Below are 13,811 nucleotides of genomic sequence, written 5' to 3' on the forward strand. Positions count from 1 at the left end.
GTCTCAGTTGTATGTCTGTGCACTTTACTGATAGGTACACTATGACCTGTTCTTTTTCCTTTTTTCTTTTTCTTTTTCTTTTTTTTTTTTTTTTTGAAGAGGTTGTCATGGGAGTGACTTGAATGAATGTAAGAAAGCAATGAGCTCACTCTGATATCAAATCTCTTCTGTTTTATGAAGAAGGAATCAAAATTGTTTGCACATTAAAACAAAAAAGTACTTTTAAAATGTGCTGTCCAAGGAGAAGCTTGTCCAAGGACGAATACAATGATAAAAGACTTACAGGTGGTTGTCTTCCTTTTCTCATGGTTTTCTGACTTCATTCCACTCTGGCTAACTCTGCCCCACGTCTTAAGTTTCTTCCATTTGTCTTCCTGTCATCTTCTGTATTTACCACGTTAGAACGTTTTCTTCTCTTGTATGTAATGCACTTGTTTTCTCCAAATATGTGGCTTTCACAGCTTCCCCAAGAAGTTTTTGCTTTAGAATGGTTGGTCTCAGTTTCACAGAAAATTGCAGCACAGAAGAGAAATACCGTGTTAGTATGTCCACTGAGGGGAAGATGGGGAAATCCCAGCTTTAGTTCTTATTTGCTGGCCAATATGCCTGTACTAACCAGTYGGACACATTATGTAGCAAAAGACATACATAGCCTGTGCTGTTCCCTGCCCAGCTAGCAGGGGATGTCAGGGTGACCTCAGGGTGGTTAGAAGGACTGTAAGAAATATAGAAGGAAACTCTCAGTAGTGTGGGAAGGTTTGAGAGACCTGGAGAAATTAAGAGGCCTGAAGGTACTCTRATTTGAGGCTGTGGGAAACATGGAGGCCGAGCAGACGTTACGGAGCTGCAAATGGTCAGAGAGCAGGGCACAAGAATCTAATAATAATAAATAAATAATAATAATAAAAAAAAGTTTTCCTGTGTCTACCAAACATCTATAGTTGATGTGCATGTGTGGCTTCGCTGCTGACACACAACTTCTCATGTTGTATAAAACTGAACATAAATCCTTAGAAGGATTTATGATCTTGAAAGTTAATGAGACTCTCAAAATATATATTTTTTAAGATACAGTTAATGGGAAGAGTTTTTTCCTCCTTCAAAACTTGCACCATTGAGTTAAAAAGCCTGAAGGGATTTTCAGTGTTTTTTCAAGTAGAAACATTGAAAGACAGTGAACAATGAAAATTTCTGTTTTGAAGGTGTGGGTTTCGTAGAGTTATCTGGGAAAGCAAGGTTAGAAAAGGAAGTGTTTTTCAGTCTTAGCAGTTCATACATGTTAATTGCTTACTCCAGCTATAGTATACGTGCACCTTTTTAGTGAAGTGGATAAGATGTATTTATAATGCAGCCAGATTAATTTCAGTTACTTTGCTAATAGAAAACTCTCTGCTTGTATCATAAAACGTATAATCAGCCTCTTCCCACCCCCAAAAAACCCCATGTTCTTTCAAATGCAGTCTTTGCAGTGCGTTTGGAAGGTTGTTAAATTCTGGCTGTGTTGCACCAATGCAGCAGGCAAATTCCAAAACGCTGGATCCTTCTTAAAAGTTCGGCTCTTCTGTCGCTTACCAAGGTCCCGTCTGAGGCTGCTGACTGCAGGTGGGAAGGGATCACCGCAGTTGGGCTCCTCCTCATAGTAACCRGTATCTTCAGCATTATCAATAAGCAGCTAGTGCTGGTTCTGAAGCACTGGTGCTAAAATTCCTGCTGAAATGTGGTAATTAATGAGCATCAATTTATTTTTGGAAACAGTAGCTTAATAGCTTACAGTAAATTCTGGGTTTGTAGTTAGCATTGATGAAGCTTCCTTTAAAGATTGCAGATTGTGAAAATAAACCGCTGAGATGGTTTTTACTTTTTTTGTGTGATGATTATAAAGATTGTATAGCAGGTATATTAAAGCAATGACTGTTCGTGGGAGATCGTTTGCTGTCTCCMTCTGCTACATTTTGGGGGAGAAAATGAGCTTGAGTTCATCTTCCTAAATCCATTCTTTCTGTAATCTTGCCTGTTTTACCCTCCTTTCATACTACTCTGTGGTTAATTCTCTTTTTAATCTTACAAAGCTATAGTCTTGTCTCTTCTTTTTGGAAGAGAGTATTTTCTTGTTTTCCTCCCTATCTCGTTTTCCCCTCTAACATTTTTGTTCCTTTGTCCTCATTTGTCATGTCCTTTTGCAAATTAATAGTCTCCTTTCTCCTTTGGTACTTCAATTCTGTTTTTTTTCCTCCCAGATCTCTAAAGAAATGGATAGAGAATGTGTGTGTGTGTCTGTCTCACACAAGCAGGCACACAAAATTACACACAGGAAGGGGGAGGAGGACTGTAGGTCTTTGGCTTGCATAAATCAGTGGTCGCAGGAGGCTGGACTTGCCRTTGCAGAATCCCCGCGCAGCAGCTACAGCCGCAGGAGCGAAGGGGATGTTGGAGCATGGGGAGATGCTTGCCCTCTATCTGCAACGCGAGGAGACAAATACTTCCTCCTTAAATGATCACAAGGAAAATAAATCTACCATCTTGACGCGAGAATTTACGTGCAAACAAAGTGTTCCTTTTTCTGTCAGCAGAGAGGATTAACAACTCGCATCATGGATTTTGTTATGCAAATGGGCCATTTTTTTCTCTGGTGTTGAAGGAGTGAGGTCTGCTGTATGCTAAAAAAAAAAATCTAACCAATTTTGGTACAAATTTTCATTTCTACATCTATGCAGTAGTTTTATTTTGTTCTTTCAGCTCTGATTGAGTGTCTTTAAACTTGAAGCCCAGTTTGGAAGAACTGTGCGCTTGGTGGAATTTCAAAATTGATGTAATCGTGCTTTGACTTCCTCTCTGCAGATTACATTGGATGCTGGCAAATTCCAGGCTGAAACTGCAGTATCGATTAATCTTATGCAGTTTCATTTAGGATATTGAAGATGGGGAAAAAAACATGAAGGGACTGTGGTGCTGCCATCTTTTTTTAGTGAAAATGAAAGTAAAACTTTCAGCTAGTGCACRCCGATAATCTTCTCAATTTATCTCCGTAGCTGATCCTTTGTTTCATCAGGAATTGGGTTCTCTCTGGAAAACTTAAGCAGCATCTTTTGCTGGGTCCTGGAGAGAATATTAGCTTCAGGCCAGGGTGCTGAAAATTGATCTTGGGATTGAATGTAGATGAAAATGCCACCCTTTGCCTGCCTGTTAATGCAACATTGACCTTTACCTAAGGAATTGTTTTGTTTAGTTCACAACTTTAATATTCAGCTTCCAGTTCAATGCTTTCTTTTCTCAAATTGATCAAAGTTAAGTTTGATGTGATAGTAATGATGACAACCAGATAGAACAGTTGATAGGGCTGAGAAAGGACACAGGTAACAGTACAATCAGTTAGTTACCCTTTAAGTCAGGGAAACTTATTTGAGGTTTTAATTAAATTAATTTTGTTACTCAACTTTCCTCTTACTTCCTGGAGGTAAAACAGAAATAGAGAGACCCTTATTTAGGAGAGCACATACGTGGCTTCACTGTCTCAATTCAGGCCAGAACTTGAGTACTCAATTTGTTGAAGCCCTGTAAAACTGTGCAATACAGTGCAGTCTAAGTAAAACAGAATCTTTTAATATTATGTGACCTGTAGATGTAGACATCTTATCAAGGTCTACAAATGTCTTAAGGGAGGGTGTCAAGAGGCTGGGGCCAGACTCTTGTGGTTTTCAGCACCAAGACAAGAGGCAGCAGGCACAAACTAAAACACGGGAAGTTCCACCTGAATAATATAAGGAAAAACTTCTTTACTGTGAGAGTGACAGAGCAGTGGCGCAGGTTGCCCAGAGAGGTTGTGGAGTATCCATCCTTGGAGGTACTCAAAACCTGGCATAGTTTCTAGGTAAATCGGTTCTCCAGTTTGCTGGGTAGAGGTGTAAATGCATCTGGGGCACTAGACATGGGGAAGTGCAGAGGTAGGAGCAAGCTGCCTGTACAGAGCAGTGGGTCGCTTTGTGCAAACTGTGACATCTTTATGCATTTCTGAGTAAGCAGTAAGCTTCTGATTTCAGTGATCCTCAAGGTACCCAATACTGAAGTTCCTGAATCACATTTGTCTCAGCGATAGTTAAAGAACAAAATACCTGCTAATGGTGAGAATAACAAACAGTTTAGCCACATGCATCAATAAGTATGGCTGAGCTTGATTCTGGCCTTGTGTTGCTTAATTCATGTAGAGAGATAAAACACTCCCAAAGGGAAAAAGCAAACAAGAAAGAGAGAAGGAGAAGAAATTAAGAGGTGGAAGAAGAGGTCCCTGTCCAGCAGCCTTGGTGGATTGTTTGCTACTGGTGATTCTCATTTAGAGAATTACTTCAAAATCTCTTGTTGGTTTTTAGGTGTTATTAAATTTAGAAGAAAGTAAATGTGGTGCTGCGTAAACTGGATGAATAGCTGTGTTGTTGGTGCTAGATCAAAAGTGCTGAAATTCGAAAATACTGAAGTATTTTAACTATGTCTCGATTGTCAAATGAATTCCTGTACACAGTTGAGTAGAATTTATTACTGAAACAAAATCTTAGGTGTGCCCTTTGACAAAGTTGCAAAATATGCAATAAATGATGATTTATTATACAACACTTTCTCAGATAAGAAAACAGATGAACTGTATTGCAAATATATCAAATGTCATAAAATACAACCCAAATGATCTTGAACCCTGCTTCATAGACCTTAGTTCACTAGTTCTCTTCATTTGTTTCCTGGTGCATGGATTTCCTTCTTACTAATTTTCTTTAATATGAGCCAAAAAATTGTGAAATCTTGGCGTTCCTATTGATTAAATCACACCTGCAAAGTTATTTACTATCAGGGTGATAATGAAGAAAAATATTTACAGTCCTGCAATTTAGGGAGCATGAGCTGATAACAAATGTGGAGTTTCCTAACAGACTTATTTTGTTTTGCACATTGACACAGCAAAGAACTATGTAAAGGAAGAACAGCAAAATCAAAAAAAAATGCTTTTATGTGCAGCATGTTTCACTGAATTATCTTTGTACATATTTGCTTAATTCTGTTACTGTCATTTTCTGGAAGGAAGTGGCCAGCTCTTTATAAATAGTAGGAAAACATATGATATGGTGACATAATATTCATGCCAGTACAAAACAGCTGTGATCAGTGTTTTGTACCAGTCAAGTTAATACGCATTAGATGAGCCTTTGAGAGTTTTAGATGCATGGCTACATGCCACGTAATCATACGTTAAAACAAGTGACTGCAGGGGTGGGTGGCAAAACATTGGAGAACCAGCAGTTTGCTCTGGGTAAATCTTTAGAACACTAATGTAAACCATAGTATCTGAAGCAATGATAACTGAATGAAAAAGTATTTTTTGTTCCTCTCCTTATTATGATGTAAAAACTTCTGAATGTCTAGCAGTATCTAGTAAGAATAGTATGAACTTGCCACATTGCATCAGAAATTCTAACATATTGTTAAGGTAATAGGTATAAAAAGGATAAGGGTCAGCTGACTTGCGCTTAATTTTCATTGAATTGCARGAGTGTTTTTAAAAGGCCTTTCCAGTTTTCTATAAGTTATGTATCCTTAAGTTTATATTCTAGATGATACAACCTATATTGTGTTAGGGCCATCCCTGGTATGCTGCTGCTGTAGAACATAAGAAAATCTGTTTGAAATTGTGAAAAGGACTACAGATACAAGAATATTTCAGAAAGTGAAGGTGCTGCAGTTCATTAAATCTAGATTATATTTATGTTCATCTTTTTGGAGAAGATTGTTCCATTCCAGAAGTTCCTTYCCCTGCTGCATTTTTTCTGTACTAGATCACAGAGACGTCTAAATTAGTTTGTCTGATAATAATTGATATCTAATGCAGATTTAAAGTATCATAGCATCTTCACCTGTTGAACCACTCATTCATCTACAGTCCTCTTCCAAAGATAAAATAGATTTTCTTATGTTCTRCAGCACCAGTATGCCAGAGGTGGTGTGTCCACAGTAGAGACACAGCACAGTATATTTCAGTGAATATTAGCGTGTTTCGGTTTGCTGAAGTTGATTGACTTGGCTGAGTTTGCTGTGAAAATTCAGTTGCAAGTTTGATATGATGTGTTCCTGTGAGTTGCCTGAGTATCAGTGCCTGTTCRTGAGGATGAATCCATGCAAAGAATGTAGTGCAGACTGTGATTGCTAGAAAGTTGAATTCTCCATTGTACTTAGTAGAAATCTGGTCGGGGGGGTCTGAAGAGCAATTTACCTCGTTAGGCAGTAGATGAGTACTTTAGAATAAGCTGATTCATTCTTTGTTTCCATATATGTAATTTCAGATTATAGTGGGAGTTCAAATGCCTGTACTTGTGTGCATCTTAATTTTGACCTGAATTTCATCAGTGATAACTAAACTGATGTAAATCATTCATGAGATTTGAGTCTAAAACCTAGAGTTCAGAGTTGAAGATGAAGACTTAAGCTTGCATGAATTACAAAGTTATGTATGGGAAGCTTGGATTGAAATATCATATAGGGAGCCATACAGCTTGGAGCTGAATTCAATCCTCTTGAGTTCCTCATGTTTTAAGAAGAGGTCATTTTCTCTCTCTCTCTCTCTCTGTACTCAGTAATTTTTGCTACTGTTATTTTATTATTGCTTAAATTTTCTAAACATGATAGAAACTGTGCAGACTGGGATGTGTGAGACAGATGTGACCCCTTGCCTGGTGCTGAGCTGCAACGCTAAGGCAAAGCAACGGGGAAGAAGCAGCATAACGGTTTATGGGGGTCATATGCATCCTCTTCAATTCTCATTGAAGAGACAAGATGAAACAAAATCAGTCATTTCTAGCCAAAGCTAGCAAGCTGTCATTCTTCACCCATTTCTTTAAGTGGGCCTTTGAGGGAAGGGGAAAGTACTATTGCTGTTGAGGTGTCTGCATACATAAGCAGAGATACTCAGATTGCAGTCATTTTGCACACTGGTCGCCAGCCCATGCTGTGATGTACCTGTTCAGCTGTATTTCCTCGCCCAAACAGCACCRGGAAGTCTCACCACAACCCTATGGAACTCATTAAAACAATGTATTAGATACACTTAGCATTTTATTTTCTCTTAAAGTGTCCAAACACAACATTAAAATTTATGTTTTGGATAAAATACTAGACCTCAACCAGTTGTTGGTAATTAGATAAGCTTTTTCCTTTTTTCTTTCCACCTCACCAGTAGTACATTAACACTGATACCTGAGTTACATAGTGTATGTTTGATGCAAGACTGGTGATTAGTGAATTGTCCACCTTAACTATAAATTAATTTGAAGTGAAATTGGTCTTTATTTAGAAATGGCAAAAATAGAATTTAGAAATGCAGAAATTCATACGATCTTGGTAATGTGTATTTATGTCTGRACATTGTTGTAAAATTGAAGCAATGGCATCTGAGTTAAAATAATTTAGGGGAACTGGAAGGGCTTTTTTTCCTTTCTTTTTTCCCCCCAAGCAATGAAATCCGCTCCACTGGCCAAGCTCCTCTTTTGCTGTATTAGCAGCTGGCAGTTGCATTGACTTGTTTGTCCTTGTTTTTCAGAAAAACTTGTTAGACTCGAAGTCCCAGAAATAGAAACAAGAGATGCTCTGATGGAGAGAAGAGGTGCTAGCATGTCAGCTAGCTTCTGGCACCACACTGCCGGGGAGCAGGAGGAAGGGCTCCACGGGGTGTTCTTAGGAAAGAGATGTGTGAAGCGAAAGCACTTAGGAAGTTGCAGGTTTTAGCATGACGCTGCAAGTGGGAACATGCCTGTATTTCCATGCTCCAGGTCTGTGTCTTGAACCATGTTAGAAGACAGCAGTAAAGATTACCTGTGATACGTTGTTTGTAAGGTTAAGTAGGAAAATATATTTTTGATTTGTAAAACTCTTACTGAGATTGTGTTAGTCAGATTTGTATTTTTGTAGGTATTTTTGTAGCTATTTTTGCATGAAACAGCAATAAGGTTATAAGAAGCTTTTGGTTTTGTTTTGATTAATTATTGTTTTTCCTTTTGCGGTGTTGCTGACTTTTGTTCAAGAGTAACAGAGAATCGCTGTTGTTATCTCTCAAGTGCAATGCTTACTGATGAGCTAAAAAGTTTCGCTAGACATTATGATGTGACAATACATTATTGGCTATTCAGTTTTCTGAAAAACAATTGTTAATGAAGATATATTGGAACTTCTCAATGAAAGCATTTTTTTAAAAAAACAGCACAAAAATAGTATCAATAATAAAACTGGTCAGACCAGCGCAGTTTTAAGCAAGAGGCAAGCAGTCTCAATGCACATCTTGAAGGACTTAGTCATTTAAAGTGTGAAAGTTATTGGTTATTTAATGGTATCTGAATGGAAAACAGATTCCTCGAAACAAATGAAAATATATTGTGCACATACGGAATACTTGTAATAGAAGTAATGGAAAGATCTGGTTATTAATAACAGGAGTCTGCTTGTTGTATAAACATGGGCTGCCGTAGAATTTCAGAAGTCTTGCAACAGTTTCTGCTTTAGTTGACTATTCCAGTTTTGGGACCTGCTGCTGTGATATTTAAAATACTTRATGGAGAAGTCACTTTTCTTTTTTTGTATGTATGAGCAAACTTCAAGAGCTCTTGCAATCATTCTTGGTCTCTGAATATTTTTCTTATTTGTAATGATTTTTTTTTATTTTTGTAAAATGCCACACGTTGTTTAAATGATACTTGTAACATAATGTTGACATACCACAGAAAATATCTCTGGGATTTTTTCTGCTATAGGTTCTGAATATTTCTTGACAGATTACTACGGTATTATTTTTTTTAAAAAATGCAGTGGAGCTTAATCAGTTCTGAAACATCCTGCTTAACTGACAATTAAGTCTTAACACATGTAGTGTGAAAATCAGACTCAGTGAATTTTTATCACTCTTAAATGTATTTTAATTTCTTGCAACATACATCCTTAACAAAGGTATTGTTTTGTACCTGAGAAGTTAAGTACAATCTGTTTTTAAAATACCTTTTGTTGTATTGCAATATTTAGAAATAGTGGTGGTCTGGGAGACCCCTAGGTGAATGACACCGGGTGCCAGAAGTGCCTGTTACATTCCTGCCAAAATCTGGCTTCCACTCTAACCACCCATTTTCAGGTGTTTGCAACTATTTCAGGGCTGAATGTTTCTATGCTTCTCCTTAGGCCAAAAATTAGTTTTTATAATGGTCAAAGTTATTAATCAATTTTGGGGCTAATTTTAATATGACTACTTCCCCTCCACACACACACGTCCTACTAAGAAATGTTACATTACAATTTTTTAAAAATACCTAAGGTAAACCCATGAACTATCAATTTCTTTATAGGCAATGGCAGCCAAGGTATGCAGTCAGTTTTGGTAGCTGATACTGAGCTGTCCTTGCTTGCCAAGTAAATGGCTAGCATCTCCAGAGAGACCCTTAAGAAGTTCTGCTGCCCCCCAGTTTCACAATATTGGCACTGATTTCCTTGGATAARCTGCCTCTCGCTTTTGCTCCCTGCTCTTTAGGCACCTGCAGTGGTTGTTGCACAGATTGCAATCAGTAGCCTATCTCATCTACTGTGAAACAAAAACAAATATGAGCTCAATTTTTTTCCATACATTAAAAAAAAAAATCTCTTGCTAGAGCAGCACAGGTACATGACAGTGCCCTGTGTTGGGCTTACRGGCTTAGTTACTGCAAGAGAAAATTCATCCAAGAATGATTTCACAGCAATCGAATCCATCTTCCACCTTTATCCAATCTGCCAGAGGGCTCTGGTCCTCGTGCTGCTGTCCATAATGCTGGGGAGCACCTGAATGTGCCACTAGCTGGGTCTCCAGTTAAATATCTCTCCTCTCAGACCTGAAAAATGCTTGTTTGCCTGAAGCTGTGCCCAGTGAAAGATACCGTCCCTTCCAACACATCCCACCTTGCTTTTTATTAGCTGAAGGGTAKTTCAGAAGCTTTAGTAGGTCCAGATGGATCCTAATTGACAGTTCTTATTTTTTCTGACTGAATTTGGTATATGGAAAATGCCAGTGTCTTGTGATCTCCTCATTCACCAAGAGCAACAATCCTAGCTGGTCTTTAAAAAAAAAAAAAAAAAAAAAAAAAAGGCTCCTTGTGTGGAACTTGAATGTAGAACACAGCCAAGTCAGCTGCCGGTTGACTTTGTTCAGGCTATTTCAGTAGTCTTCTGGAAGAGCTGATGTTTGTAGTCATCAATATGATAACAGCTCATTTTTCCCAAGTGGTAGACTTCCTTTCATGCCTTGAATTCATGTTCTTTGCTCTGGTATCTCTGATACTGCTGTGACGACTGGAACGGTGGAGACCTACTGCTGCGTTGGTGTTGGCAAGCTCTTAGCAAGTCACATATCCCACTGGAGAAACTTCAGTTTTAAAATACAGATTTCTTTTTTGTCTTCTTCTGTTCATCTCCAAATGCTTTTTCTGGGGAAGAGTGAAGGGTGTTTGTTCTCTGCTGTGGGATGAATCCAAACAGTTGTGAGCCTGACATAGCAGATTCTTATAATAGACAATACTAAAATTAGKCATTTTGTCTCATGTGAATGGGCATCTGCTTTTCCATTAGGACTGTATTTATTTACTGTGTTTGACAACCRAGCAGTCATCTGTGCCCTGACACAGCAATTAATTCTTCTCTTTGGATTTTTTTGGTGATAAAGTGACAGCTCACTTCTCCCAAGAAAGTGCTGCTCACAGAAAAGATAAAACCTAACATTTGAACRTTTCAGCTGCTTCTCTAGCTTTATTCTTGCTTTGGATTTAGCATGAGAGCTACATTTTCTACAATGTGTATGATGGTAAAGGCAGACTTCACTGGCAAAAAAAAGAGAGGCTTTGCTATGAAATCTAGGAAACGGTATTTAAACCAGTGCGCTCACTTTGGAAGAGCGGCAAGCAACATAAGATTGCTTTATTTTTTCACTAGAAGAAAGTGGTTTCAATTGTTTGCTTTTGATTTGCATCCACTCAGAGAATTGTAAAAAGCCTTCTTAAAATTTGATTGAAATTTTTATTTTCTCTTGTCTCTGGAGTGAACACAGATATTTATATCAGGAGAGCAGTCCCTACTCTTTACGTCCAGTACATGGAGGAGAAAGATGTCTGCTTAATCACAGCATTTTAAGAGTACTTGTGTRTATTATCACGACTCACTTAAGTTAAAATGTAACATCTTGTAATAYGCTTTGAAGGGTTTGTATTCTATAAAGGGTGATATATGGTTTATCACTTCTTTCTAGTATTCTRTGGCTAGAATATATCTTACATATTCTCAGCCTATAGGTCAGCTCCYGTTTTAGGTGTTTAAAAACTTAAAATATAGATCTCTCATAAATTATTCATGCTGAATTTAAAATCAGTTGTCACCACTGTTTATATTGGAAAACAGTGACACAGCATCTCTTCTGACACTTTAATGCTCTCATCTAATATCCAACCTAAAGTTAATCACTCTCTGTTCATACCTTCTTGCTCTTTTGCCAACATAACCCATTACCTGAAATAGATTTTTTTTATTTMTTTTTGAATCTTAACCCCATGATGCATTATAGATAATCGTATTAGACCTCAGTCCTGGTYTTGTTAGGTTAAAAAAACTCACATTTGTTTCCTCTGCCTGGCCTTCCTTTGCTCTGCTTTGTGTAGGTATCTTTATTACTTTCTTTTTTAATTTGATTTCTTTACACAAAGCCTCCTTCATTCCCAGGTCTGGCTTACAGCACAACCCACGAGCAATCACTGGGCCTAAGGGATGAAACAAGGATAGATACCAGGATCTTCTCAAGTTGCTGAAACATCTAAATTGTCAAATTGCGGCTTGCAGTCAAGCAGAAAAGTGGGACAAAGTAGTGCTTAGGAGAGTTAAACTTGTTTAGCCTGGTCTTCACTTGCAATCAATTCATACAGAATGTAATTTTCAAGATTATCAGTGTTTTAGTCCTCATTTGTAGTTCCGTACRTTCTCAAGGCTGAGGGCAATACAGTAGGGTAAATTACCTGCTGTGTTTGTAGATGAAGAARGTTTTAATGAAGTCATGGAATTGTTATTAAAACAAAAAACAGAGCAGACAAAGACTTTTCTTTTAGAAGGTTATGTACAATCAAGGGCTGATGCCCCCCAGATAACATTTCCCTTTGCACAGGAAGATTTGTACTTTTTTTTTTTTTTTTTTTTTAACTTTTGTGCAAGGTTGCAAGAAAATCTGAATAAAAAATCAAACCCAAGGTAATTATTTTTGAATTGTCTTTTTGAGGTTTGCTTCATCAGATTATTTGAATTCAGGGAAGGTGTTTTTTTTTTTCTTTTCTGGGCAGATAAGACAATTCTAGGAAAGAAATAATTCATTTTTAAAGACTTTATTGATCATCTTGGTCTTTGGAGTCTTTTTTTTCTATTGCTTTTTTTTTTTTTTTTTTTTTTTTTTTTTTTTTTTTTTTTTTTTTTTTTTTTTTTTTTTTTTNATGTGAGGAGTTTTAAGCCACACAGTGAAGCTTATCTTTGCATCTCTTGCTCAGTCTCAGAAGTTTCCTATTAGCGCAGAGGAGGTGTTCTAGTCGGKGCAGGAGGCTTTCTTCTTTTCTAGTAATAGGGAATGTTGCTGAATATCTTGTCAGGAATTTATTATTAAACTTACTATTAGCAACACTGTTTTTTTTTCTAAGTTGCAAATTAACCAAACTKTTTTGCCTGCTACAGTAAGGGCATGATTAACACCTCGTTTTAGGCTCTTCTATGATTTCTTATTACTTTAGTTCTCTTTGATCTTTTAGAGGGCCTCTCAACCTTTCCATGATCCTTCCCATTACCACCTAATCTTCTAAATAAGGATAATGTTAGTAAGGGGTTAGCAGGGTGTTTGTTTGTTTGTTTGTTTGTTTGTTTTTGAAGTTTTATGTAACTATGTTTGTTCTGGTACTCTGAGAAACTAGCCAAAACTAGATCTCTGCAGTAGTCTTCTCATGTGGTAAAAATAGAATAAACCTTTCTTGCTTAGCTGAAAAAAACAGGAGTAGTCTCTTATCGCATACATACTCTTGGAAACTCTGCTGTAGGAAAACTTCCCAAACATCTGTTAATTGCTAGGTGACAGATGTTAATGATGATGTATAAACAAGTCAGACTCAGCAGGGGCTGTTTCTGGTTTGCTGAGAGCTTCTGTGTGTGCTAAGAACAGAATGAGCTAATCTTAGAAGTAGAAAGAAGCTCCTGGCTAATTTAAAGGTAAAAGTGAGCGTGATGTTGGACCATCAACTGAAGGAAAGCAAGTCACTGATAGGAATCTCTAATTAAGCACGAGAAGGAAGAAAGAGGGAAGAAAAGCTAGAGACTGCAATAATGCCTCAACCTAGGAAGTCATGAACATGATAAAATAGGGCTGTGCAAGATCAGTAAAAGCCTAACGCAGTAGGTAGACTGCTGTGTAGGAAAGTTCCCAAACATGGTAACCAGAACGCCCTTATCTTCTTACAGTGAAAATCGGGGAAAGTAACGTCATCGCTGCAGTCATCGACATTAAACCGACCTTGCTAAAATTTTCATGTGAGGTTGCACTTTGGAGGCTTGTAAAGGGGAAAAGTTTCTTCTGGAAATCCTGACCTGACAGAATCTGCTTTATTCTGCTCTGAATAGCAGTTCCCTTTGGCACTATTCACCCTGCTAATCTCTACRGTTCTCCATATTATCTGAACTTAAGCGCTACAGTATTGTATGTATGACAAAAGTCTCTTCCTTAAAGTAGCACTTTTTCCTTCTCTTTTTTTTTCATA

The 13,811-nt window shown here is 37.6% G+C and overlaps 1 protein-coding gene across 1 annotated transcript in view; it reads left to right on the forward strand.

Moving 5' to 3' along the window:
* MICU2 (mitochondrial calcium uptake 2) overlaps positions 1 to 13,811 on the forward strand; it is a 166,566-nt gene that overhangs the window by 93,895 nt on the left and 58,860 nt on the right. The window lies entirely within an intron of this gene.

Source organism: Rhea americana, unplaced genomic scaffold, assembly GCF_003343005.1.
Source record: "Rhea americana isolate MKP2758 unplaced genomic scaffold, rheAme1 scaffold_71, whole genome shotgun sequence".
NCBI lineage: Eukaryota > Metazoa > Chordata > Aves > Rheiformes > Rheidae > Rhea > Rhea americana.